Source organism: Daphnia pulicaria, chromosome 3 (genome assembly GCF_021234035.1).
Source record: "Daphnia pulicaria isolate SC F1-1A chromosome 3, SC_F0-13Bv2, whole genome shotgun sequence".
NCBI classification, from domain to species: Eukaryota; Metazoa; Arthropoda; class Branchiopoda; order Diplostraca; family Daphniidae; genus Daphnia; species Daphnia pulicaria.
In genome coordinates, this window is record NC_060915.1 from 806,344 (window position 1) to 831,846 (window position 25,503).

The 25,503-nt window shown below is 36.4% G+C and overlaps 51 pseudogenes; all 51 read left to right on the top strand.

Moving 5' to 3' along the window:
• Nucleotides 1-219: 219 nt before the first annotated feature.
• Nucleotides 220-338, top strand: LOC124335672 (annotated as a pseudogene).
• A 415-nt stretch (nucleotides 339-753) lies between these two features.
• Nucleotides 754-872, top strand: LOC124330738 (annotated as a pseudogene).
• Nucleotides 873-1,287: 415 nt separating this feature from the next.
• Nucleotides 1,288-1,406, top strand: LOC124334072 (annotated as a pseudogene).
• A 284-nt stretch (nucleotides 1,407-1,690) lies between these two features.
• On the top strand, nucleotides 1,691-1,809 carry LOC124334569 (annotated as a pseudogene).
• A 416-nt stretch (nucleotides 1,810-2,225) lies between these two features.
• LOC124330557 lies at nucleotides 2,226-2,344 on the top strand (annotated as a pseudogene).
• Nucleotides 2,345-2,759: 415 nt separating this feature from the next.
• LOC124334073 lies at nucleotides 2,760-2,878 on the top strand (annotated as a pseudogene).
• A 284-nt stretch (nucleotides 2,879-3,162) lies between these two features.
• On the top strand, nucleotides 3,163-3,281 carry LOC124334074 (annotated as a pseudogene).
• A 284-nt stretch (nucleotides 3,282-3,565) lies between these two features.
• Nucleotides 3,566-3,684, top strand: LOC124330343 (annotated as a pseudogene).
• Nucleotides 3,685-4,100: 416 nt separating this feature from the next.
• On the top strand, nucleotides 4,101-4,219 carry LOC124334076 (annotated as a pseudogene).
• A 284-nt stretch (nucleotides 4,220-4,503) lies between these two features.
• LOC124334570 lies at nucleotides 4,504-4,622 on the top strand (annotated as a pseudogene).
• Nucleotides 4,623-5,038: 416 nt separating this feature from the next.
• On the top strand, nucleotides 5,039-5,157 carry LOC124334572 (annotated as a pseudogene).
• Nucleotides 5,158-5,573: 416 nt separating this feature from the next.
• Nucleotides 5,574-5,692, top strand: LOC124334573 (annotated as a pseudogene).
• Nucleotides 5,693-6,108: 416 nt separating this feature from the next.
• Nucleotides 6,109-6,227, top strand: LOC124330009 (annotated as a pseudogene).
• Nucleotides 6,228-6,643: 416 nt separating this feature from the next.
• Nucleotides 6,644-6,762, top strand: LOC124330010 (annotated as a pseudogene).
• Nucleotides 6,763-7,178: 416 nt separating this feature from the next.
• On the top strand, nucleotides 7,179-7,297 carry LOC124334574 (annotated as a pseudogene).
• A 416-nt stretch (nucleotides 7,298-7,713) lies between these two features.
• LOC124334077 lies at nucleotides 7,714-7,832 on the top strand (annotated as a pseudogene).
• Nucleotides 7,833-8,116: 284 nt separating this feature from the next.
• On the top strand, nucleotides 8,117-8,235 carry LOC124334878 (annotated as a pseudogene).
• A 415-nt stretch (nucleotides 8,236-8,650) lies between these two features.
• LOC124330739 lies at nucleotides 8,651-8,769 on the top strand (annotated as a pseudogene).
• Nucleotides 8,770-9,184: 415 nt separating this feature from the next.
• Nucleotides 9,185-9,303, top strand: LOC124330088 (annotated as a pseudogene).
• A 414-nt stretch (nucleotides 9,304-9,717) lies between these two features.
• On the top strand, nucleotides 9,718-9,836 carry LOC124335545 (annotated as a pseudogene).
• A 414-nt stretch (nucleotides 9,837-10,250) lies between these two features.
• LOC124335663 lies at nucleotides 10,251-10,369 on the top strand (annotated as a pseudogene).
• A 284-nt stretch (nucleotides 10,370-10,653) lies between these two features.
• Nucleotides 10,654-10,772, top strand: LOC124330740 (annotated as a pseudogene).
• Nucleotides 10,773-11,187: 415 nt separating this feature from the next.
• On the top strand, nucleotides 11,188-11,306 carry LOC124335546 (annotated as a pseudogene).
• A 414-nt stretch (nucleotides 11,307-11,720) lies between these two features.
• On the top strand, nucleotides 11,721-11,839 carry LOC124335664 (annotated as a pseudogene).
• A 284-nt stretch (nucleotides 11,840-12,123) lies between these two features.
• On the top strand, nucleotides 12,124-12,242 carry LOC124330741 (annotated as a pseudogene).
• Nucleotides 12,243-12,657: 415 nt separating this feature from the next.
• LOC124334766 lies at nucleotides 12,658-12,776 on the top strand (annotated as a pseudogene).
• Nucleotides 12,777-13,060: 284 nt separating this feature from the next.
• LOC124330742 lies at nucleotides 13,061-13,179 on the top strand (annotated as a pseudogene).
• Nucleotides 13,180-13,594: 415 nt separating this feature from the next.
• LOC124334767 lies at nucleotides 13,595-13,713 on the top strand (annotated as a pseudogene).
• A 284-nt stretch (nucleotides 13,714-13,997) lies between these two features.
• Nucleotides 13,998-14,116, top strand: LOC124330743 (annotated as a pseudogene).
• Nucleotides 14,117-14,400: 284 nt separating this feature from the next.
• Nucleotides 14,401-14,519, top strand: LOC124335166 (annotated as a pseudogene).
• Nucleotides 14,520-14,934: 415 nt separating this feature from the next.
• On the top strand, nucleotides 14,935-15,053 carry LOC124335665 (annotated as a pseudogene).
• Nucleotides 15,054-15,337: 284 nt separating this feature from the next.
• Nucleotides 15,338-15,456, top strand: LOC124330745 (annotated as a pseudogene).
• A 415-nt stretch (nucleotides 15,457-15,871) lies between these two features.
• LOC124334768 lies at nucleotides 15,872-15,990 on the top strand (annotated as a pseudogene).
• Nucleotides 15,991-16,274: 284 nt separating this feature from the next.
• On the top strand, nucleotides 16,275-16,393 carry LOC124330746 (annotated as a pseudogene).
• Nucleotides 16,394-16,808: 415 nt separating this feature from the next.
• LOC124334769 lies at nucleotides 16,809-16,927 on the top strand (annotated as a pseudogene).
• A 415-nt stretch (nucleotides 16,928-17,342) lies between these two features.
• On the top strand, nucleotides 17,343-17,461 carry LOC124330747 (annotated as a pseudogene).
• Nucleotides 17,462-17,876: 415 nt separating this feature from the next.
• Nucleotides 17,877-17,995, top strand: LOC124330748 (annotated as a pseudogene).
• A 415-nt stretch (nucleotides 17,996-18,410) lies between these two features.
• LOC124334771 lies at nucleotides 18,411-18,529 on the top strand (annotated as a pseudogene).
• Nucleotides 18,530-18,813: 284 nt separating this feature from the next.
• On the top strand, nucleotides 18,814-18,932 carry LOC124334772 (annotated as a pseudogene).
• A 414-nt stretch (nucleotides 18,933-19,346) lies between these two features.
• LOC124335042 lies at nucleotides 19,347-19,465 on the top strand (annotated as a pseudogene).
• Nucleotides 19,466-19,880: 415 nt separating this feature from the next.
• On the top strand, nucleotides 19,881-19,999 carry LOC124334773 (annotated as a pseudogene).
• Nucleotides 20,000-20,413: 414 nt separating this feature from the next.
• LOC124334774 lies at nucleotides 20,414-20,532 on the top strand (annotated as a pseudogene).
• Nucleotides 20,533-20,946: 414 nt separating this feature from the next.
• Nucleotides 20,947-21,065, top strand: LOC124335043 (annotated as a pseudogene).
• A 415-nt stretch (nucleotides 21,066-21,480) lies between these two features.
• On the top strand, nucleotides 21,481-21,599 carry LOC124334775 (annotated as a pseudogene).
• A 414-nt stretch (nucleotides 21,600-22,013) lies between these two features.
• LOC124330749 lies at nucleotides 22,014-22,132 on the top strand (annotated as a pseudogene).
• Nucleotides 22,133-22,677: 545 nt separating this feature from the next.
• LOC124335044 lies at nucleotides 22,678-22,796 on the top strand (annotated as a pseudogene).
• Nucleotides 22,797-23,211: 415 nt separating this feature from the next.
• On the top strand, nucleotides 23,212-23,330 carry LOC124334776 (annotated as a pseudogene).
• A 415-nt stretch (nucleotides 23,331-23,745) lies between these two features.
• On the top strand, nucleotides 23,746-23,864 carry LOC124334777 (annotated as a pseudogene).
• A 414-nt stretch (nucleotides 23,865-24,278) lies between these two features.
• Nucleotides 24,279-24,397, top strand: LOC124334778 (annotated as a pseudogene).
• Nucleotides 24,398-24,681: 284 nt separating this feature from the next.
• LOC124330750 lies at nucleotides 24,682-24,800 on the top strand (annotated as a pseudogene).
• A 415-nt stretch (nucleotides 24,801-25,215) lies between these two features.
• Nucleotides 25,216-25,334, top strand: LOC124335695 (annotated as a pseudogene).
• The last annotated feature ends 169 nt before the right edge of the window (nucleotides 25,335-25,503 follow it).

Sequence of the window (25,503 nt, forward strand, 5' to 3'; positions counted from 1 at the left end):
CAAATTCGTAGATCAAAAATATCAATGGCATAGAGATAGGTTCAATTCATCTATAGGAATGATTCTGGATAAATTTCATTGCGAGTTTTTCAAAGTTTATCGCGCTTTTTTATTCGCGATGGTTACGATTCCAAATTCAATGAACAAACATTTCTATCACTATGAAGTGATTTTCTATTCATCCATTGGGACTGGGAGGGTAATTTTTCATTTTTGAATGTCAACGGCCATATCACGTAGAACACACCTGGTCTCGTCAGCTCCCAGAAGATAAGTTACGTCGAGTCCCGTTAGTACTTGGAAGGGTGACCGCTTGGGAATACGGGATGTCGTTTGCGATGAATAGTTTGTTTTCAATAACAAATTTCTTGAAATTTTTTTTTCAATCACGATGGTTACCAGTCCAAATTCGTAGATAAAATATTTCAATGCCTTAGAGATAGGTTCAATTCATCTATAAGAATGATTCTGGATCAATTCCATTGAGAGTTTTTCAAAGTTTATCGCGTTTTTTAATCGCGATGGTTACCAGTCCAAATTCGTAGATCAAAAATATCAATGGCATAGAGATAGGTTCAATTCATCTATAAGAATGATTCTGGATAAATTTCATTGCGAGTTTTTCAAAGTTTATCGCGCTTTTTTATTCGCGATGGTTACGAGTCCAAATTCAATGAACAAACATTTCTATCACTTTGAAGTGATTTTCTATTCATCCATTGGGACTGGGAGGGTAATTTTTCATTTTTGAATGTCAACGGCCATATCACGTAGAACGCACCTGGTCTCGTCAGCTCCCAGAAGTTAAGTTACGTCGAGTCCCGTTAGTACTTGGAAGGGTGACCGCTTGGGAATACGGGATGTCGTTGGCGATGAATATTTTGTTTTCAATAACAAATTTCTTGAAATTTTTTTTTCAATCACGATGGTTACCAGTCCAAATTCGTAGATAAAACATTTCAATGCCTTAGAGATAGGTTCAATTCATCTATTTGAATGATTCTGGATCAATTCCATTGAGAGTTTTTCAAAGTTTATCGCGTTTTTTAATCGCGATGGTTACCAGTCCAAATTCGTAGATCAAAAATATCAATGGCATAGAGATAGGTTCAATTCATCTATTTGAATGATTCTGGATAAATTTCATTGCGAGTTTTTCAAAGTTTATCGCGCTTTTTTATTCGCGATGGTTACGAGTCCAAATTCAATGAACAAACATTTCTATCACTTTGAATTGATTTTCTATTCATCCATTGGGACTGGGAGGGTAATTTTTCAGTTTTGAATGTCAACGGCCATATCACGTAGAACGCACCTGGTCTCGTCAGCTCCCAGAAGTTAAGTCACGTCGAGTCCCGTTAGTACTTGGAAGGGTGACCGCTTGGGAATACGGGATGTCGTTGGCAATGAATAGTTTGTTTTCAATAACAAATTTCTTGAAATTTTTTTTCAATCACGATGGTTACCAGTCCAAATTCGTAGATCAAAAATATCAATGGCATAGAGATAGGTTCAATTCATCTATAGGAATGATTCTGGATAAATTTCATTGCGAGTTTTTCAAAGTTTATCGCGCTTTTTTATTCGCGATGGTTACGAGTCCAAATTCAATGAACAAACATTTCTATCACTTTGAATTGATTTTCTATTCATCCATTGGGACTGGGAGGGTAATTTTTCATTTTTGAATGTCAACGGCCATATCACGTAGAACGCACCTGGTCTCGTCAGCTCCCAGAAGTTAAGTTACGTCGAGTCCCGTTAGTACTTGGAAGGGTGACCGCTTGGGAATACGGGATGTCGTTTGCGATAAATAGTTTGTTTTCAATAACAAATTTCTTGAAATTTTTTTTTCAATCACGATGGTTACCAGTCCAAATTCGTAGATAAAACATTTCAATGCCTTAGAGATAGGTTCAATTCATCTATAAGAATGATTCTGGATCAATTCCATTGAGAGTTTTTTCAAAGTTTATCGCGTTTTTTAATCGCGATGGTTACCAGTCCAAATTCGTAGATCAAAAATATCAATGGCATAGAGATAGGTTCAATTCATCTATAGGAATGATTCTGGATAAATTTCATTGCGAGTTTTTCAAAGTTTATCGCGCTTTTTTATTCGCGATGGTTACGAGTCCAAATTCAATGAACAAACATTTCTATCACTTTGAAGTGATTTTCTATTCATCCATTGGGACTGGGAGGGTAATTTTTCATTTTTGAATGTCAACGGCCATATGACGTAGAACGCACCTAGTCTTGTCAGCTCCCAGAAGTTAAGTTACGTCGAGTCCCGTTAGTACTTGGAAGGGTGACCGCTTGGGAATACGGGATGTCGTTTGCGATAAATAGTTTATTTTCAATAACAAATTTCTTGAAATTTTTTTTTCAATCACGATGGTTACCAGTCCAAATTCGTAGATAAAACATTTCAATGCCTTAGAGATAGGTTCAATTCATCTATAAGAATGATTCTGGATCAATTCCATTGAGAGTTTTTCAAAGTTTATCGCGTTTTTTAATCGCGATGGTTACCAGTCCAAATTCGTAGATCAAAAATATCAATGGCATAGAGATAGGTTCAATTCATCTATTTGAATGATTCTGGATAAATTTCATTGCGAGTTTTTCAAAGTTTATCGCGCTTTTTTATTCGCGATGGTTACGAGTCCAAATTCAATGAACAAACATTTCTATCACTTTGAATTGATTTTCTATTCATCCATTGGGACTGGGAGGGTAATTTTTCAGTTTTGAATGTCAACGGCCATATCACGTAGAACGCACCTGGTCTCGTCAGCTCCCAGAAGTTAAGTCACGTCGAGTCCCGTTAGTACTTGGAAGGGTGACCGCTTGGGAATACGGGATGTCGTTGGCAATGAATAGTTTGTTTTCAATAACAAATTTCTTGACATTTTTTTTCAATCACGATGGTTACCAGTCCAAATTCGTAGATCAAAAATATCAATGGCATAGAGATAGGTTCAATTCATCTATAGGAATGATTCTGGATAAATTTCATTGCGAGTTTTTCAAAGTTTATCGCGCTTTTTTATTCGCGATGGTTACGAGTCCAAATTCAATGAACAAACATTTCTATCACTTTGAATTGATTTTCTATTCATCCATTGGGACTGGGAGGGTAATTTTTCAGTTTTGAATGTCAACGGCCATATCACGTAGAACGCACCTGGTCTCGTCAGCTCCCAGAAGTTAAGTCACGTCGAGTCCCGTTAGTACTTGGAAGGGTGACCGCTTGGGAATACGGGATGTCGTTGGCAATGAATAGTTTGTTTTCAATAACAAATTTCTTGACATTTTTTTTCAATCACGATGGTTACCAGTCCAAATTCGTAGATCAAAAATATCAATGGCATAGAGATAGGTTCAATTCATCTATAGGAATGATTCTGGATAAATTTCATTGCGAGTTTTTCAAAGTTTATCGCGCTTTTTTATTCGCGATGGTTACGAGTCCAAATTCAATGAACAAACATTTCTAACACTTTGAAGTGATTTTCTATTCATCCATTGGGACTGGGAGGGTAATTTTTCATTTTTGAATGTCAACGGCCATATGACGTAGAACGCACCTAGTCTCGTCAGCTCCCAGAAGTTAAGTTACGTCGAGTCCCGTTAGTACTTGGAAGGGTGACCGCTTGGGAATACGGGATGTCGTTTGCGATAAATAGTTTATTTTCAATAACAAATTTCTTGAATTTTTTTTTTCAATCACGATGGTTACCAGTCCAAATTCGTAGATAAAACATTTCAATGCCTTAGAGAAAGGTTCAATTCATCTATAAGAATGATTCTGGATCAATTCCATTCAGAGTTTTTTCAAAGTTTATCGCGTTTTTTAATCGCGATGGTTACCAGTCCAAATTCGTAGATCAAAAATATCAATGGCATAGAGATAGGTTCAATTCATCTATTTGAATGATTCTGGATAAATTTCATTGCGAGTTTTTCAAAGTTTATCGCGCTTTTTTATTCGCGATGGTTACGATTCCAAATTCAATGAACAAACATTTCTATCACTTTGAAGTGATTTTCTATTCATCCATTGGGACTGGGAGGGTAATTTTTCAGTTTTGAATGTCAACGGCCATATCACGTAGAACGCACCTGGTCTCGTCAGCTCCCAGAAGTTAAGTCACGTCGAGTCCCGTTAGTACTTGGAAGGGTGACCGCTTGGGAATACGGGATGTCGTTGGCAATGAATAGTTTGTTTTCAATAACAAATTTCTTGAAATTTTTTTTCAATCACGATGGTTACCAGTCCAAATTCGTAGATCAAAAATATCAATGGCATAGAGATAGGTTCAATTCATCTATTTGAATGATTCTGGATAAATTTCATTGCGAGTTTTTCAAAGTTTATCGCGCTTTTTTATTCGCGATGGTTACGATTCCAAATTCAATGAACAAACATTTCTATCACTTTGAAGTGATTTTCTATTCATCCATTGGGACTGGGAGGGTAATTTTTCAGTTTTGAATGTCAACGGCCATATCACGTAGAACGCACCTGGTCTCGTCAGCTCCCAGAAGTTAAGTTACGTCGAGTCCCGTTAGTACTTGGAAGGGTGACCGCTTGGGAATACGGGATGTCGTTTGCGATAAATAGTTTGTTTTCAATAACAAATTTCTTGAAATTTTTTTTTCAATCACGATGGTTACCAGTCCAAATTCGTAGATAAAACATTTCAATGCCTTAGAGATAGGTTCAATTCATCTATAAGAATGATTCTGGATCAATTCCATTGAGAGTTTTTTCAAAGTTTATCGCGTTTTTTAATCGCGATGGTTACCAGTCCAAATTCGTAGATCAAAAATATCAATGGCATAGAGATAGGTTCAATTCATCTATAGGAATGATTCTGGATAAATTTCATTGCGAGTTTTTCAAAGTTTATCGCGCTTTTTTATTCGCGATGGTTACGAGTCCAAATTCAATGAACAAACATTTCTATCACTTTGAATTGATTTTCTATTCATCCATTGGGACTGGGAGGGTAATTTTTCATTTTTGAATGTCAACGGCCATATCACGTAGAACGCACCTGGTCTCGTCAGCTCCCAGAAGTTAAGTTACGTCGAGTCCCGTTAGTACTTGGAAGGGTGACCGCTTGGGAATACGGGATGTCGTTTGCGATAAATAGTTTGTTTTCAATAACAAATTTCTTGAAATTTTTTTTTCAATCACGATGGTTACCAGTCCAAATTCGTAGATAAAACATTTCAATGCCTTAGAGATAGGTTCAATTCATCTATAAGAATGATTCTGGATCAATTCCATTGAGAGTTTTTTCAAAGTTTATCGCGTTTTTTAATCGCGATGGTTACCAGTCCAAATTCGTAGATCAAAAATATCAATGGCATAGAGATAGGTTCAATTCATCTATAGGAATGATTCTGGATAAATTTCATTGCGAGTTTTTCAAAGTTTATCGCGCTTTTTTATTCGCGATGGTTACGAGTCCAAATTCAATGAACAAACATTTCTATCACTTTGAAGTGATTTTCTATTCATCCATTGGGACTGGGAGGGTAATTTTTCATTTTTGAATGTCAACGGCCATATCACGTAGAACGCACCTGGTCTCGTCAGCTCCCAGAAGTTAAGTTACGTCGAGTCCCGTTAGTACTTGGAAGGGTGACCGCTTGGGAATACGGGATGTCGTTTGCGATAAATAGTTTGTTTTCAATAACAAATTTCTTGAAATTTTTTTTTCAATCACGATGGTTACCAGTCCAAATTCGTAGATAAAACATTTCAATGCCTTAGAGATAGGTTCAATTCATCTATAAGAATGATTCTGGATCAATTCCATTGAGAGTTTTTTCAAAGTTTATCGCGTTTTTTAATCGCGATGGTTACCAGTCCAAATTCGTAGATCAAAAATATCAATGGCATAGAGATAGGTTCAATTCATCTATAGGAATGATTCTGGATAAATTTCATTGCGAGTTTTTCAAAGTTTATCGCGCTTTTTTATTCGCGATGGTTACGAGTCCAAATTCAATGAACAAACATTTCTATCACTTTGAAGTGATTTTCTATTCATCCATTGGGACTGGGAGGGTAATTTTTCATTTTTGAATGTCAACGGCCATATGACGTAGAACGCACCTGGTCTCGTCAGCTCCCAGAAGTTAAGTTACGTCGAGTCCCGTTAGTACTTGGAAGGGTGACCGCTTGGGAATACGGGATGTCGTTTGCGATAAATAGTTTATTTTCAATAACAAATTTCTTGAAATTTTTTTTTCAATCACGATGGTTACCAGTCCAAATTCGTAGATAAAACATTTCAATGCCTTAGAGATAGGTTCAATTCATCTATAAGAATGATTCTGGATCAATTCCATTCAGAGTTTTTTCAAAGTTTATCGCGTTTTTTAATCGCGATGGTTACCAGTCCAAATTCGTAGATCAAAAATATCAATGGCATAGAGATAGGTTCAATTCATCTATTTGAATGATTCTGGATAAATTTCATTGCGAGTTTTTCAAAGTTTATCGCGCTTTTTTATTCGCGATGGTTACGAGTCCAAATTCAATGAACAAACATTTCTATCACTTTGAAGTGATTTTCTATTCATCCATTGGGACTGGGAGGGTAATTTTTCATTTTTGAATGTCAACGGCCATATGACGTAGAACGCACCTGGTCTCGTCAGCTCCCAGAAGTTAAGTTACGTCGAGTCCCGTTAGTACTTGGAAGGGTGACCGCTTGGGAATACGGGATGTCGTTTGCGATAAATAGTTTATTTTCAATAACAAATTTCTTGAAATTTTTTTTTCAATCACGATGGTTACCAGTCCAAATTCGTAGATAAAACATTTCAATGCCTTAGAGATAGGTTCAATTCATCTATAAGAATGATTCTGGATCAATTCCATTCAGAGTTTTTTCAAAGTTTATCGCGTTTTTTAATCGCGATGGTTACCAGTCCAAATTCGTAGATCAAAAATATCAATGGCATAGAGATAGGTTCAATTCATCTATTTGAATGATTCTGGATAAATTTCATTGCGAGTTTTTCAAAGTTTATCGCGCTTTTTTATTCGCGATGGTTACGAGTCCAAATTCAATGAACAAACATTTCTATCACTTTGAATTGATTTTCTATTCATCCATTGGGACTGGGAGGGTAATTTTTCATTTTTGAATGTCAACGGCCATATCACGTAGAACGCACCTGGTCTCGTCAGCTCCCAGAAGTTAAGTTACGTCGAGTCCCGTTAGTACTTGGAAGGGTGACCGCTTGGGAATACGGGATGTCGTTTGCGATAAATAGTTTGTTTTCAATAACAAATTTCTTGAAATTTTTTTTTCAATCACGATGGTTACCAGTCCAAATTCGTAGATAAAACATTTCAATGCCTTAGAGATAGGTTCAATTCATCTATAAGAATGATTCTGGATCAATTCCATTGAGAGTTTTTTCAAAGTTTATCGCGTTTTTTAATCGCGATGGTTACCAGTCCAAATTCGTAGATCAAAAATATCAATGGCATAGAGATAGGTTCAATTCATCTATAGGAATGATTCTGGATAAATTTCATTGCGAGTTTTTCAAAGTTTATCGCGCTTTTTTATTCGCGATGGTTACGATTCCAAATTCAATGAACAAACATTTCTATCACTTTGAAGTGATTTTCTATTCATCCATTGGGACTGGGAGGGTAATTTTTCAGTTTTGAATGTCAACGGCCATATCACGTAGAACGCACCTGGTCTCGTCAGCTCCCAGAAGTTAAGTCACGTCGAGTCCCGTTAGTACTTGGAAGGGTGACCGCTTGGGAATACGGGATGTCGTTGGCAATGAATAGTTTGTTTTCAATAACAAATTTCTTGAAATTTTTTTTCAATCACGATGGTTACCAGTCCAAATTCGTAGATCAAAAATATCAATGGCATAGAGATAGGTTCAATTCATCTATAGGAATGATTCTGGATAAATTTCATTGCGAGTTTTTCAAAGTTTATCGCGCTTTTTTATTCGCGATGGTTACGATTCCAAATTCAATGAACAAACATTTCTATCACTTTGAAGTGATTTTCTATTCATCCATTGGGACTGGGAGGGTAATTTTTCATTTTTGAATGTCAACGGCCATATCACGTAGAACACACCTGGTCTCGTCAGCTCCCAGAAGTTAAGTTACGTCGAGTCCCGTTAGTACTTGGAAGGGTGACCGCTTGGGAATACGGGATGTCGTTTGCGATGAATAGTTTGTTTTCAATAACAAATTTCTTGAAATTTTTTTTTCAATCACGATGGTTACCAGTCCAAATTCGTAGATAAAATATTTCAATGCCTTAGAGATAGGTTCAATTCATCTATAAGAATGATTCTGGATCAATTCCATTGAGAGTTTTTCAAAGTTTATCGCGTTTTTTAATCGCGATGGTTACCAGTCCAAATTCGTAGATCAAAAATATCAATGGCATAGAGATAGGTTCAATTCATCTATAGGAATGATTCTGGATAAATTTCATTGCGAGTTTTTCAAAGTTTATCGCGCTTTTTTATTCGCGATGGTTACGAGTCCAAATTAAATTAAAAAACATTTCTATCACTTTGAAGGGATTTTCTATTCATCCATTGGGACTGGGAGGGTAAATTTTCATTTTTGAATGTCAACGGCCATATCACGTAGAACGCACCTGGTCTCGTCAGCTCCCAGAAGTTAAGTTACGTCGAGTCCCGTTAGTACTTGGAAGGGTGACCGCTTGGGAATACGGGATGTCGTTGGCGATGAATAGTTTGTTTTCAATAACAAATTTCTTGAAATTTTTTTTTCAATCACGATGGTTACCAGTCCAAATTCGTAGATAAAACATTTCAATGCCTTAGAGATAGGTTAAATTCATCTATAAGAATGATTCTGGATCAATTCCATTGAGAGTTTTTCAAAGTTTATCGCGTTTTTTAATCGCGATGGTTACCAGTCCAAATTCGTAGATCAAAAATATCAATGGCTTAGAGATAGGTTCAATTCATCTATCTGAATGATTCTGGATAAATTTCATTGCGAGTTTTTCAAAGTTTATCGCGCTTTTTTATTCGCGATGGTTACGAGTCCAAATTCAATGAACAAACATTTCTATCACTTTGAAGTGATTTTCTATTCATCCATTGGGACTGGGAGGGTAATTTTTGATTTTTGAATGTCAACGGCCATATCACGTAGAACGCACCTGGTCTCGTCAGCTCCCAGAAGTTAAGTCACATCGAGTCCCGTTAGTACTTGGAAGGGTTACCGCTTGGGAATACGGGATGTCGTTGGCGATGAAAAGTTTGTTTTCAATAATAAATTTCTTGAAATTTTTTTTCAATCACGATGGTTACCAGTCCAAATTCGTAGATAAAACATTTCAATGCCTTAGAGATAGGTTAAATTCATCTATAAGAATGATTCTGGATCAATTCCATTGAGAGTTTTTCAAAGTTTATCGCGTTTTTTAATCGCGATGGTTACCAGTCCAAATTCGTAGATCAAAAATATCAATGGCTTAGAGATAGGTTCAATTCATCTATTTGAATGATTCTGGATAAATTTCATTGCGAGTTTTTCAAAGTTTATCGCGCTTTTTTATTCGCGATGGTTACGAGTCCAAATTCAATGAACAAACATTTCTATCACTTTGAAGTGATTTTCTATTCATCCATTGGGAATGGGAGGGTAATTTTTGATTTTTGAATGTCAACGGCCATATCACGTAGAACGCACCTGGTCTCGTCAGCTCCCAGAAGTTAAGTCACGTCGAGTCCCGTTAGTACTTGGAAGGGTTACCGCTTGGGAATACGGGATGTCGTTGGCGATGAAAAGTTTGTTTTCAATAATAAATTTCTTGAAATTTTTTTTCAATCACGATGGTTACCAGTCCAAATTCGTAGATAAAACATTTCAATGCCTTAGAGATAGGTTAAATTCATCTATAAGAATGATTCTGGATCAATTCCATTGAGAGTTTTTCAAAGTTTATCGCGTTTTTTAATCGCGATGGTTACCAGTCCAAATTCGTAGATCAAAAATATCAATGGCTTAGAGATAGGTTCAATTCATCTATTTGAATGATTCTGGATAAATTTCATTGCGAGTTTTTCAAAGTTTATCGCGCTTTTTTATTCGCGATGGTTACGAGTCCAAATTCAATGAACAAACATTTCTATCACTTTGAAGTGATTTTCTATTCATCCATTGGGAATGGGAGGGTAATTTTTGATTTTTGAATGTCAACGGCCATATCACGTAGAACGCACCTGGTCTCGTCAGCTCCCAGAAGTTAAGTCACGTCGAGTCCCGTTAGTACTTGGAAGGGTGACCGATTGGGAATACGGGATGTCGTTGGCGATGAAAAGTTTGTTTTCAATAATAAATTTCTTGAAATTTTTTTTCAATCACGATGGTTACCAGTCCAAATTCGTAGATCAAAAATATCAATGGCATAGAGATAGGTTCAATTCATCTATAGGAATGATTCTGGATAAATTTCATTGCGAGTTTTTCAAAGTTTATCGCGCTTTTTTATTCGCGATGGTTACGAGTCCAAATTAAATTAAAAAACATTTCTATCACTTTGAAGGGATTTTCTATTCATCCATTGGGACTGGGAGGGTAAATTTTCATTTTTGAATGTCAACGGCCATATCACGTAGAACGCACCTGGTCTCGTCAGCTCCCAGAAGTTAAGTTACGTCGAGTCCCGTTAGTACTTGGAAGGGTGACCGCTTGGGAATACGGGATGTCGTTGGCGATGAATAGTTTGTTTTCAATAACAAATTTCTTGAAATTTTTTTTTCAATCACGATGGTTACCAGTCCAAATTCGTAGATAAAACATTTCAATGCCTTAGAGATAGGTTAAATTCATCTATAAGAATGATTCTGGATCAATTCCATTGAGAGTTTTTCAAAGTTTATCCCGTTTTTTAATCGCGATGGTTACCAGTCCAAATTCGTAGATCAAAAATATCAATGGCATAGAGATAGGTTCAATTCATCTATAGGAATGATTCTGGATAAATTTCATTGCGAGTTTTTCAAAGTTTATCGCGCTTTTTTATTCGCGATGGTTACGAGTCCAAATTAAATTAAAAAACATTTCTATCACTTTGAAGTGATTTTCTATTCATCCATTGGGACTGGGAGGGTAATTTTTGATTTTTGAATGTCAACGGCCATATCACGTAGAACGCACCTGGTCTCGTCAGCTCCCAGAAGTTAAGTCACGTCGAGTCCCGTTAGTACTTGGAAGGGTTACCGCTTGGGAATACGGGATGTCGTTGGCGATGAAAAGTTTGTTTTCAATAATAAATTTCTTGAAATTTTTTTTCAATCACGATGGTTACCAGTCCAAATTCGTAGATAAAACATTTCAATGCCTTAGAGATAGGTTAAATTCATCTATAAGAATGATTCTGGATCAATTCCATTGAGAGTTTTTCAAAGTTTATCGCGTTTTTTAATCGCGATGGTTACCAGTCCAAATTCGTAGATCAAAAATATCAATGGCTTAGAGATAGGTTCAATTCATCTATTTGAATGATTCTGGATAAATTTCATTGCGAGTTTTTCAAAGTTTATCGCGCTTTTTTATTCGCGATGGTTACGAGTCCAAATTCAATGAACAAACATTTCTATCACTTTGAAGTGATTTTCTATTCATCCATTGGGAATGGGAGGGTAATTTTTGATTTTTGAATGTCAACGGCCATATCACGTAGAACGCACCTGGTCTCGTCAGCTCCCAGAAGTTAAGTCACGTCGAGTCCCGTTAGTACTTGGAAGGGTGACCGATTGGGAATACGGGATGTCGTTGGCGATGAAAAGTTTGTTTTCAATAATAAATTTCTTGAAATTTTTTTTCAATCACGATGGTTACCAGTCCAAATTCGTAGATCAAAAATATCAATGGCATAGAGATAGGTTCAATTCATCTATAGGAATGATTCTGGATAAATTTCATTGCGAGTTTTTCAAAGTTTATCGCGCTTTTTTATTCGCGATGGTTACGAGTCCAAATTAAATTAAAAAACATTTCTATCACTTTGAATTGATTTTCTATTCATCCATTGGGACTGGGAGGGTAAATTTTCATTTTTGAATGTCAACGGCCATATCACGTAGAACGCACCTGGTCTCGTCAGCTCCCAGAAGTTAAGTTACGTCGAGTCCCGTTAGTACTTGGAAGGGTGACCGCTTGGGAATACGGGATGTCGTTGGCGATGAATAGTTTGTTTTCAATAACAAATTTCTTGAAATTTTTTTTTCAATCACGATGGTTACCAGTCCAAATTCGTAGATAAAACATTTCAATGCCTTAGAGATAGGTTAAATTCATCTATAAGAATGATTCTGGATCAATTCCATTGAGAGTTTTTCAAAGTTTATCCCGTTTTTTAATCGCGATGGTTACCAGTCCAAATTCGTAGATCAAAAATATCAATGGCATAGAGATAGGTTCAATTCATCTATAGGAATGATTCTGGATAAATTTCATTGCGAGTTTTTCAAAGTTTATCGCGCTTTTTTATTCGCGATGGTTACGAGTCCAAATTAAATTAAAAAACATTTCTATCACTTTGAAGGGATTTTCTATTCATCCATTGGGACTGGGAGGGTAATTTTTGATTTTTGAATGTCAACGGCCATATCACGTAGAACGCACCTGGTCTCGTCAGCTCCCAGAAGTTAAGTCACGTCGAGTCCCGTTAGTACTTGGAAGGGTGACCGCTTGGGAATACGGGATGTCGTTGGCGATGAAAAGTTTGTTTTCAATAATAAATTTCTTGAAATTTTTTTTCAATCACGATGGTTACCAGTCCAAATTCGTAGATCAAAAATATCAATGGCATAGAGATAGTTTCAATTCATCTATAGGAATGATTCTGGATAAATTTCATTGCGAGTTTTTCAAAGTTTATCGCGCTTTTTTATTCGCGATGGTTACGAGTCCAAATTCAATGAACAAACATTTCTATCACTTTGAAGTGATTTTCTATTCATCCATTGGGACTGGGAGGGTAAATTTTCATTTTTGAATGTCAACGGCCATATCACGTAGAACGCACCTGGTCTCGTCAGCTCCCAGAAGTTAAGTTACGTCGAGTCCCGTTAGTACTTGGAAGGGTGACCGCTTGGGAATACGGGATGTCGTTGGCGATGAATAGTTTGTTTTCAATAACAAATTTCTTGAAATTTTTTTTTCAATCACGATGGTTACCAGTCCAAATTCGTAGATAAAACATTTCAATGCCTTAGAGATAGGTTAAATTCATCTATAAGAATGATTCTGGATCAATTCCATTGAGAGTTTTTCAAAGTTTATCCCGTTTTTTAATCGCGATGGTTACCAGTCCAAATTCGTAGATCAAAAATATCAATGGCATAGAGATAGGTTCAATTCATCTATAGGAATGATTCTGGATAAATTTCATTGCGAGTTTTTCAAAGTTTATCGCGCTTTTTTATTCGCGATGGTTACGAGTCCAAATTAAATTAAAAAACATTTCTATCACTTTGAAGGGATTTTCTATTCATCCATTGGGACTGGGAGGGTAATTTTTGATTTTTGAATGTCAACGGCCATATCACGTAGAACGCACCTGGTCTCGTCAGCTCCCAGAAGTTAAGTCACGTCGAGTCCCGTTAGTACTTGGAAGGGTGACCGCTTGGGAATACGGGATGTCGTTGGCGATGAAAAGTTTGTTTTCAATAATAAATTTCTTGAAATTTTTTTTCAATCACGATGGTTACCAGTCCAAATTCGTAGATCAAAAATATCAATGGCATAGAGATAGTTTCAATTCATCTATAGGAATGATTCTGGATAAATTTCATTGCGAGTTTTTCAAAGTTTATCGCGCTTTTTTATTCGCGATGGTTACGAGTCCAAATTCAATGAACAAACATTTCTATCACTTTGAAGTGATTTTCTATTCATCCATTGGGACTGGGAGGGTAAATTTTCATTTTTGAATGTCAACGGCCATATCACGTAGAACGCACCTGGTCTCGTCAGCTCCCAGAAGTTAAGTTACGTCGAGTCCCGTTAGTACTTGGAAGGGTGACCGCTTGGGAATACGGGATGTCGTTGGCGATGAATAGTTTGTTTTCAATAACAAATTTCTTGAAATTTTTTTTTCAATCACGATGGTTACCAGTCCAAATTCGTAGATAAAACATTTCAATGCCTTAGAGATAGGTTAAATTCATCTATAAGAATGATTCTGGATCAATTCCATTGAGAGTTTTTCAAAGTTTATCGCGTTTTTTAATCGCGATGGTTACCAGTCCAAATTCAATGAACAAACATTTCTATCACTTTGAAGTGATTTTCTATTCATCCATTGGGACTGGGAGGGTAAATTTTCATTTTTGAATGTCAACGGCCATATCACGTAGAACGCACCTGGTCTCGTCAGCTCCCAGAAGTTAAGTTACGTCGAGTCCCGTTAGTACTTGGAAGGGTGACCGCTTGGGAATACGGGATGTCGATGGCGATGAATAGTTTGTTTTCAATAACAAATTTCTTGAAATTTTTTTTTCAATCACGATGGTTACCAGTCCAAATTCGTAGATAAAACATTTCAATGCCTTAGAGATAGGTTAAATTCATCTATAAGAATGATTCTGGATCAATTCCATTGAGAGTTTTTCAAAGTTTATCGCGTTTTTTAATCGCGATGGTTACCAGTCCAAATTCGTAGATCAAAAATATCAATGGCTTAGAGATAGGTTCAATTCATCTATTTGAATGATTCTGGATAAATTTCATTGCGAGTTTTTCAAAGTTTATCGCGCTTTTTTATTCGCGATGGTTACGAGTCCAAATTCAATGAACAAACATTTCTATCACTTTGAAGTGATTTTCTATTCATCCATTGGGACTGGGAGGGTAATTTTTGATTTTTGAATGTCAACGGCCATATCACGTAGAACGCACCTGGTCTCGTCAGCTCCCAGAAGTTAAGTCACGTCGAGTCCCGTTAGTACTTGGAAGGGTGACCGATTGGGAATACGGGATGTCGTTGGCGATGAAAAGTTTGTTTTCAATAATAAATTTCTTGAAATTTTTTTTCAATCACGATGGTTACCAGTCCAAATTCGTAGATCAAAAATATCAATGGCATAGAGATAGTTTCAATTCATCTATAGGAATGATTCTGGATAAATTTCATTGCGAGTTTTTCAAAGTTTATCGCGCTTTTTTATTCGCGATGGTTACGAGTCCAAATTCAATGAACAAACATTTCTATCACTTTGAAGTGATTTTCTATTCATCCATTGGGACTGGGAGGGTAAATTTTCATTTTTGAATGTCAACGGCCATATCACGTAGAACGCACCTGGTCTCGTCAGCTCCCAGAAGTTAAGTTACGTCGAGTCCCGTTAGTACTTGGAAGGGTGACCGCTTGGGAATACGGGATGTCGTTGGCGATGAATAGTTTGTTTTCAATAACAAATTTCTTGAAATTTTTTTTTCAATCACGATGGTTACCAGTCCAAATTCGTAGATAAAACATTTCAATGCCTTAGAGATAGGTTAAATTCATCTATAAGAATGATTCTGGATCAATTCCATTGAGAGTTTTTCAAAGTTTATCCCGTTTTTTAATCGCGATGGTTACCAGTCCAAATTCGTAGATCAAAAATATCAACGGCATAGAGATAGGTTCAATTCATCTATAGGAATGATTCTGGATAAATTTCATTGCGAGTTTTTCAAAGTTTATCGCGCTTTTTTATTCGCGATGGTTACGAGTCCAAATTAAATTAAAAAACATTTCTATCACTTTGAAGGGATTTTCTATTCATCCATTGGGACTGGGAGGGTAATTTTTGATTTTTGAATGTCAACGGCCATATCACGTAGAACGCACCTGGTCTCGTCAGCTCCCAGAAGTTAAGTCACGTCGAGTCCCGTTAGTACTTGGAAGGGTGACCGCTTGGGAATACGGGATGTCGTTGGCGATGAAAAGTTTGTTTTCAATAATAAATTTCTTGAAATTTTTTTTCAATCACGATGGTTACCAGTCCAAATTCGTAGATCAAAAATATCAATGGCATAGAGATAGTTTCAATTCATCTATAGGAATGATTCTGGATAAATTTCATTGCGAGTTTTTCAAAGTTTATCGCGCTTTTTTATTCGCGATGGTTACGAGTCCAAATTCAATGAACAAACATTTCTATCACTTTGAAGTGATTTTCTATTCATCCATTGGGACTGGGAGGGTAAATTTTCATTTTTGAATGTCAACGGCCATATCACGTAGAACGCACCTGGTCTCGTCAGCTCCCAGAAGTTAAGTTACGTCGAGTCCCGTTAGTACTTGGAAGGGTGACCGCTTGGGAATACGGGATGTCGTTGGCGATGAATAGTTTGTTTTCAATAACAAATTTCTTGAAATTTTTTTTTCAATCACGATGGTTACCAGTCCAAATTCGTAGATAAAACATTTCAATGCCTTAGAGATAGGTTAAATTCATCTATAAGAATGATTCTGGATCAATTCCATTGAGAGTTTTTCAAAGTTTATCCCGTTTTTTAATCGCGATGGTTACCAGTCCAAATTCGTAGATCAAAAATATCAATGGCTTAGAGATAGGTTCAATTCATCTATTTGAATGATTCTGGATAAATTTCATTGCGAGTTTTTCAAAGTTTATCGCGCTTTTTTATTCGCGATGGTTACGAGTCCAAATTCAATGAACAAACATTTCTATCACTTTGAAGTGATTTTCTATTCATCCATTGGGACTGGGAGGGTAATTTTTGATTTTTGAATGTCAACGGCCATATCACGTAGAACGCACCTGGTCTCGTCAGCTCCCAGAAGTTAAGTCACGTCGAGTCCCGTTAGTACTTGGAAGGGTGACCGCTTGGGAATACGGGATGTCGTTGGCGATGAATAGTTTGTTTTCAATAACAAATTTCTTGAAATTTTTTTTTCAATCACGATGGTTACCAGTCCAAATTCGTAGATAAAACATTTCAATGCCTTAGAGATAGGTTAAATTCATCTATAAGAATGATTCTGGATCAATTCCATTGAGAGTTTTTCAAAGTTTATCGCGTTTTTTAATCGCGATGGTTACCAGTCCAAATTCGTAGATCAAAAATATCAATGGCTTAGAGATAGGTTCAATTCATCTATTTGAATGATTCTGGATAAATTTCATTGCGAGTTTTTCAAAGTTTATCGCGCTTTTTTATTCGCGATGGTTACGAGTCCAAATTCAATGAACAAACATTTCTATCACTTTGAAGTGATTTTCTATTCATCCATTGGGACTGGGAGGGTAAATTTTCATTTTTGAATGTCAACGGCCATATCACGTAGAACGCACCTGGTCTCGTCAGCTCCCAGAAGTTAAGTTACGTCGAGTCCCGTTAGTACTTGGAAGGGTGACCGCTTGGGAATACGGGATGTCGTTGGCGATGAATAGTTTGTTTTCAATAACAAATTTCTTGAAATTTTTTTTTCAATCACGATGGTTACCAGTCCAAATTCGTAGATAAAACATTTCAATGCCTTAGAGATAGGTTAAATTCATCTATAAGAATGATTCTGGATCAATTCCATTGAGAGTTTTTCAAAGTTTATCCCGTTTTTTAATCGCGATGGTTACCAGTCCAAATTCGTAGATCAAAAATATCAATGGCATAGAGATAGGTTCAATTCATCTATAGGAATGATTCTGGATAAATTTCATTGCGAGTTTTTCAAAGTTTATCGCGCTTTTTTATTCGCGATGGTTACGAGTCCAAATTAAATTAAAAAACATTTCTATCACTTTGAAGGGATTTTCTATTCATCCATTGGGACTGGGAGGGTAAATTTTCATTTTTGAATGTCAACGGCCATATCACGTAGAACGCACCTGGTCTCGTCAGCTCCCAGAAGTTAAGTTACGTCGAGTCCCGTTAGTACTTGGAAGGGTGACCGCTTGGGAATACGGGATGTCGTTGGCGATGAATAGTTTGTTTTCAATAACAAATTTCTTGAAATTTTTTTTTCAATCACGATGGTTACCAGTCCAAATTCGTAGATAAAACATTTCAATGCCTTAGAGATAGGTTAAATTCATCTATAAGAATGATTCTGGATCAATTCCATTGAGAGTTTTTCAAAGTTTATCCCGTTTTTTAATCGCGATGGTTACCAGTCCAAATTCGTAGATCAAAAATATCAATGGCATAGAGATAGGTTCAATTCATCTATAGGAATGATTCTGGATAAATTTCATTGCGAGTTTTTCAAAGTTTATCGCGCTTTTTTATTCGCGATGGTTACGAGTCCAAATTAAATTAAAAAACATTTCTATCACTTTGAAGGGATTTTCTATTCATCCATTGGGACTGGGAGGGTAATTTTTGATTTTTGAATGTCAACGGCCATATCACGTAGAACGCACCTGGTCTCGTCAGCTCCCAGAAGTTAAGTCACGTCGAGTCCCGTTAGTACTTGGAAGGGTGACCGCTTGGGAATACGGGATGTCGTTGGCGATGAAAAGTTTGTTTTCAATAATAAATTTCTTGAAATTTTTTTTCAATCACGATGGTTACCAGTCCAAATTCGTAGATCAAAAATATCAATGGCATAGAGATAGTTTCAATTCATCTATAGGAATGATTCTGGATAAATTTAATTGCGAGTTTTTCAAAGTTTATCGCGCTTTTTTATTCGCGATGGTTACGAGTCCAAATTCAATGAACAAACATTTCTATCACTTTGAAGTGATTTTCTATTCATCCATTGGGACTGGGAGGGTAATTTTTGATTTTTGAATGTCAACGGCCATATCACGTAGAACGCACCTGGTCTCGTCAGCTCCCAGAAGTTAAGTCACGTCGAGTCCCGTTAGTACTTGGAAGGGTGACCGCTTGGGAATACGGGATGTCGTTGGCGATGAAAAGTTTGTTTTCAATAATAAATTTCTTGAAATTTTTTTTCAATCACGATGGTTACCAGTCCAAATTCGTAGATCAAAAATATCAATGGCATAGAGATAGGTTAAATTCATCTATAAGAATAATTCTGGATCAATTCCATTGAGAGTTTTTCAAAGTTTATCGCGTTTTTTAATCGCGATGGTTACCAGTCCAAATTCGTAGATCAAAAATATCAATGGCATAGAGATAGGTTCAATTCATCTATTTTAATGATTCTGGATAAATTTCATTGCGAGTTTTTCAAAGTTTATCGCGCTTTTTTATTCGCGATGGTTACGAGTCCAAATTCAATGAACAAACATTTCTATCACTTTGAAGTGATTTTCTATTCATCCATTGGGACTGGGAGGGTAAATTTTCATTTTTGAATGTCAACGGCCATATCACGTAGAACGCACCTGGTCTCGTCAGCTCCCAGAAGTTAAGTTACGTCGAGTCCCGTTAGTACTTGGAAGGGTGACCGCTTGGGAATACTGGATGTCGTTGGCGATGAATAGTTTGTTTTAAATAACAAATTTCTTGAAATTTTTTTTTCAATCACGATGGTTACCAGTCCAAATTCGTAGATAAAACATTTCAATGCCTTAGAGATAGGTTAAATTCATCTATAAGAATGATTCTGGATCAATTCCATTGAGAGTTTTTCAAAGTTTATCCCGTTTTTTAATCGCGATGGTTACCAGTCCAAATTCGTAGATCAAAAATATCAATGGCTTAGAGATAGGTTCAATTCATCTATTTGAATGATTCTGGATAAATTTTATTGCGAGTTTTTCAAAGTTTATCGCGCTTTTTTATTCGCGATGGTTACGAGTCCAAATTCAATGAACAAACATTTCTATCACTTTGAAGTGATTTTCTATTCATCCATTGGGACTGGGAGGGTAATTTTTCATTTTTGAATGTCAACGGCCATATCACGTAGAACGCACCTGGTCTCGTCAGCTCCCAGAAGTTAAGTCACGTCGAGTCCCGTTAGTACTTGGAAGGGTGACCGCTTGGGAATACGGGATGTCGTTGGCGATGAAAAGTTTGTTTTCAATAATAAATTTCTTGAAATTTTTTTTCAATCACGATGGTTACCAGTCCAAATTCGTAGATAAAACATTTCAATGCCTTAGAGATAGGTTAAATTCATCTATAAGAATGATTCTGGATCAATTCCATTGAGAGTTTTTCAAAGTTTATCCCGTTTTTTAATCGCGATGGTTACCAGTCCAAATTCGTAGATCAAAAATATCAATGGCTTAGAGATAGGTTCAATTCATCTATTTGAATGATTCTGGATAAATTTTATTGCGAGTTTTTCAAAGTTTATCGCGCTTTTTTATTCGCGATGGTTACGAGTCCAAATTCAATGAACAAACATTTCTATCACTTTGAAGTGATTTTCTATTCATCCATTGGGACTGGGAGGGTAATTTTTGATTTTTGAATGTCAACGGCCATATCACGTAGAACGCACCTGGTCTCGTCAGCTCCCAGAAGTTAAGTCACGTCGAGTCCCGTTAGTACTTGGAAGGGTGACCGCTTGGGAATACGGGATGTCGTTGGCGATGAAAAGTTTGTTTTCAATAATAAATTTCTTGAAATTTTTTTTCAATCACGATGGTTACCAGTCCAAATTCGTAGATCAAAAATATCAATGGCATAGAGATAGGTTAAATTCATCTGTAAGAATAATTCTGGATCAATTCCATTGAGAGTTTTTCAAAGTTTATCGCGTTTTTTAATCGCGATGGTTACCAGTCCAAATTCGTAGATCAAAAATATCAATGGCATAGAGATAGGTTCAATTCATCTATTTTAATGATTCTGGATAAATTTCATTGCGAGTTTTTCAAAGTTTATCGCGCTTTTTTATTCGCGATGGTTACGAGTCCAAATTCAATGAACAAACATTTCTATCACTTTGAAGTGATTTTCTATTCATCCATTGGGACTGGGAGGGTAAATTTTCATTTTTGAATGTCAACGGCCATATCACGTAGAACGCACCTGGTCTCGTCAGCTCCCAGAAGTTAAGTTACGTCGAGTCCCGTTAGTACTTGGAAGGGTGACCGCTTGGGAATACTGGATGTCGTTGGCGATGAATAGTTTGTTTTAAATAACAAATTTCTTGAAATTTTTTTTTCAATCACGATGGTTACCAGTCCAAATTCGTAGATAAAACATTTCAATGCCTTAGAGATAGGTTAAATTCATCTATAAGAATGATTCTGGATCAATTCCATTGAGAGTTTTTCAAAGTTTATCCCGTTTTTTAATCGCGATGGTTACCAGTCCAAATTCGTAGATCAAAAATATCAATGGCTTAGAGATAGGTTCAATTCATCTATTTGAATGATTCTGGATAAATTTTATTGCGAGTTTTTCAAAGTTTATCGCGCTTTTTTATTCGCGATGGTTACGAGTCCAAATTCAATGAACAAACATTTCTATCACTTTGAAGTGATTTTCTATTCATCCATTGGGACTGGGAGGGTAATTTTTCATTTTTGAATGTCAACGGCCATATCACGTAGAACGCACCTGGTCTCGTCAGCTCCCAGAAGTTAAGTCACGTCGAGTCCCGTTAGTACTTGGAAGGGTGACCGCTTGGGAATACGGGATGTCGTTGGCGATGAAAAGTTTGTTTTCAATAATAAATTTCTTGAAATTTTTTTTCAATCACGATGGTTACCAGTCCAAATTCGTAGATAAAACATTTCAATGCCTTAGAGATAGGTTAAATTCATCTATAAGAATAATTCTGGATCAATTCCATTGAGAGTTTCTCAAAGTTTATCGCGTTTTTTAATCGCGATGGTTACCAGTCCAAATTCGTAGATCAAAAATATCAATGGCATAGAGATAGGTTCAATTCATCTATTTTAATGATTCTGGATAAATTTCATTGCGAGTTTTTCAAAGTTTATCGCGCTTTTTTATTCGCGATGGTTACGAGTCCAAATTCAATGAACAAACATTTCTATCACTTTGAAGTGATTTTCTATTCATCCATTGGGACTGGGAGGGTAAATTTTCATTTTTGAATGTCAACGGCCATATCACGTAGAACGCACCTGGTCTCGTCAGCTCCCAGAAGTTAAGTTACGTCGAGTCCCGTTAGTACTTGGAAGGGTGACCGCTTGGGAATACGGGATGTCGTTGGCGATGAATAGTTTGTTTTAAATAACAAATTTCTTGAAATTTTTTTTTCAATCACGATGGTTACCAGTCCAAATTCGTAGATAAAACATTTCAATGCCTTAGAGATAGGTTAAATTCATCTATAAGAATGATTCTGGATCAATTCCATTGAGAGTTTTTCAAAGTTTATCCCGTTTTTTAATCGCGATGGTTACCAGTCCAAATTCGTAGATCAAAAATATCAATGGCATAGAGATAGGTTAAATTCATCTATAAGAATAATTCTGGATCAATTCCATTGAGAGTTTTTCAAAGTTTATCGCGTTTTTTAATCGCGATGGTTACCAGTCCAAATTCGTAGATCAAAAATATCAATGGCATAGAGATAGGTTCAATTCATCTATTTTAATGATTCTGGATAAATTTCATTGCGAGTTTTTCAAAGTTTATCGCGCTTTTTTATTCGCGATGGTTACGAGTCCAAATTCAATGAACAAACATTTCTATCACTTTGAAGTGATTTTCTATTCATCCATTGGGACTGGGAGGGTAAATTTTCATTTTTGAATGTCAACGGCCATATCACGTAGAACGCACCTGGTCTCGTCAGCTCCCAGAAGTTAAGTTACGTCGAGTCCCGTTAGTACTTGGAAGGGTGACCGCTTGGGAATACTGGATGTCGTTGGCGATGAATAGTTTGTTTTAAATAACAAATTTCTTGAAATTTTTTTTTCAATCACGATGGTTACCAGTCCAAATTCGTAGATAAAACATTTCAATGCCTTAGAGATAGGTTAAATTCATCTATAAGAATGATTCTGGATCAATTCCATTGAGAGTTTTTCAAAGTTTATCCCGTTTTTTAATCGCGATGGTTACCAGTCCAAATTCGTAGATCAAAAATATCAATGGCTTAGAGATAGGTTCAATTCATCTATTTGAATGATTCTGGATAAATTTTATTGCGAGTTTTTCAAAGTTTATCGCGCTTTTTTATTCGCGATGGTTACGAGTCCAAATTCAATGAACAAACATTTCTATCACTTTGAAGTGATTTTCTATTCATCCATTGGGACTGGGAGGGTAATTTTTCATTTTTGAATGTCAACGGCCATATCACGTAGAACGCACCTGGTCTCGTCAGCTCCCAGAAGTTAAGTCACGTCGAGTCCCGTTAGTACTTGGAAGGGTGACCGCTTGGGAATACGGGATGTCGTTGGCGATGAATAGTTTGTTTTAAATAACAAATTTCTTGAAATTTTTTTTTCAATCACGATGGTTACCAGTCCAAATTCGTAGATAAAACATTTCAATGCCTTAGAGATAGGTTAAATTCATCTATAAGAATGATTCTGGATCAATTCCATTGAGAGTTTTTCAAAGTTTATCCCGTTTTTTAATCGCGATGGTTACCAGTCCAAATTCGTAGATCAAAAATATCAATGGCATAGAGATAGGTTCAATTCATCTATAGGAATGATTCTGGATAAATTTCATTGCGAGTTTTTCAAAGTTTATCGCGCTTTTTTATTCGCGATGGTTACGAGTCCAAATTAAATTAAAAAACATTTCTATCACTTTGAAGGGATTTTCTATTCATCCATTGGGACTGGGAGGGTAAATTTTCATTTTTGAATGTCAACGGCCATATCACGTAGAACGCACCTGGTCTCGTCAGCTCCCAGAAGTTAAGTCACGTCGAGTCCCGTTAGTACTTGGAAGGGTGACCGCTTGGGAATACGGGATGTCGTTGGCGATGAAAAGTTTGTTTTCAATAATAAATTTCTTGAAATTTTTTTTCAATCACGATGGTTACCAGTCCAAATTCGTAGATAAAACATTTCAATGCCTTAGAGATAGGTTAAATTCATCTATAAGAATGATTCTGGATCAATTCCATTGAGAGTTTTTCAAAGTTTATCGCGTTTTTTAATCGCGATGGTTACCAGTCCAAATTCGTAGATCAAAAATATCAATGGCTTAGAGATAGGTTCAATTCATCTATTTGAATGATTCTGGATAAATTTTATTGCGAGTTTTTCAAAGTTTATCGCGCTTTTTTATTCGCGATGGTTACGAGTCCAAATTCAATGAACAAACATTTCTATCACTTTGAAGTGATTTTCTATTCATCCATTGGGACTGGGAGGGTAATTTTTCATTTTTGAATGTCAACGGCCATATCACGTAGAACGCACCTGGTCTCGTCAGCTCCCAGAAGTTAAGTCACGTCGAGTCCCGTTAGTACTTGGAAGGGTGACCGCTTGGGAATACGGGATGTCGTTGGCGATGAAAAGTTTGTTTTCAATAATAAATTTCTTGAAATTTTTTTTCAATCACGATGGTTACCAGTCCAAATTCGTAGATCAAAAATATCAATGGCATAGAGATAGGTTCAATTCATCTATAGGAATGATTCTGGATAAATTTCATTGCGAGTTTTTCAAAGTTTATCGCGCTTTTTTATTCGCGATGGTTACGAGTCCAAATTCAATGAACAAACATTTCTATCACTTTGAAGTGATTTTCTATTCATCCATTGGGACTGGGAGGGTAAATTTTCATTTTTGAATGTCAACGGCCATATCACGTAGAACGCACCTGGTCTCGTCAGCTCCCAGAAGTTAAGTTACGTCGAGTCCCGTTAGTACTTGGAAGGGTGACCGCTTGGGAATACGGGATGTCGTTGGCGATGAATAGTTTGTTTTAAATAACAAATTTCTTGAAATTTTTTTTTCAATCACGATGGTTACCAGTCCAAATTCGTAGATAAAACATTTCAATGCCTTAGAGATAGGTTAAATTCATCTATAAGAATGATTCTGGATCAATTCCATTGAGAGTTTTTCAAAGTTTATCGCGTTTTTTAATCGCGATGGTTACCAGTCCAAATTCGTAGATCAAAAATATCAATGGCTTAGAGATAGGTTCAATTCATCTATTTGAATGATTCTGGATAAATTTCATTGCGAGTTTTTCAAAGTTTATCGCGCTTTTTTATTCGCGATGGTTACGAGTCCAAATTAAATTAAAAAACATTTCTATCACTTTGAAGGGATTTTCTATTCATCCATTGGGACTGGGAGGGTAAATTTTCATTTTTGAATGTCAACGGCCACATCACGTAGAACGCACCTGGTCTCGTCAGCTCCCAGAAGTTAAGTCACGTCGAGTCCCGTTAGTACTTGGAAGGGTGACCGCTTGGGAATACGGGATGTCGTTGGCGATGAAAAGTTTGTTTTCAATAATAAATTTCTTGAAATTTTTTTTCAATCACGATGGTTACCAGTCCAAATTCGTAGATAAAACATTTCAATGCCTTAGAGATAGGTTAAATTCATCTATAAGAATGATTCTGGATCAATTCCATTGAGAGTTTTTCAAAGTTTATCGCG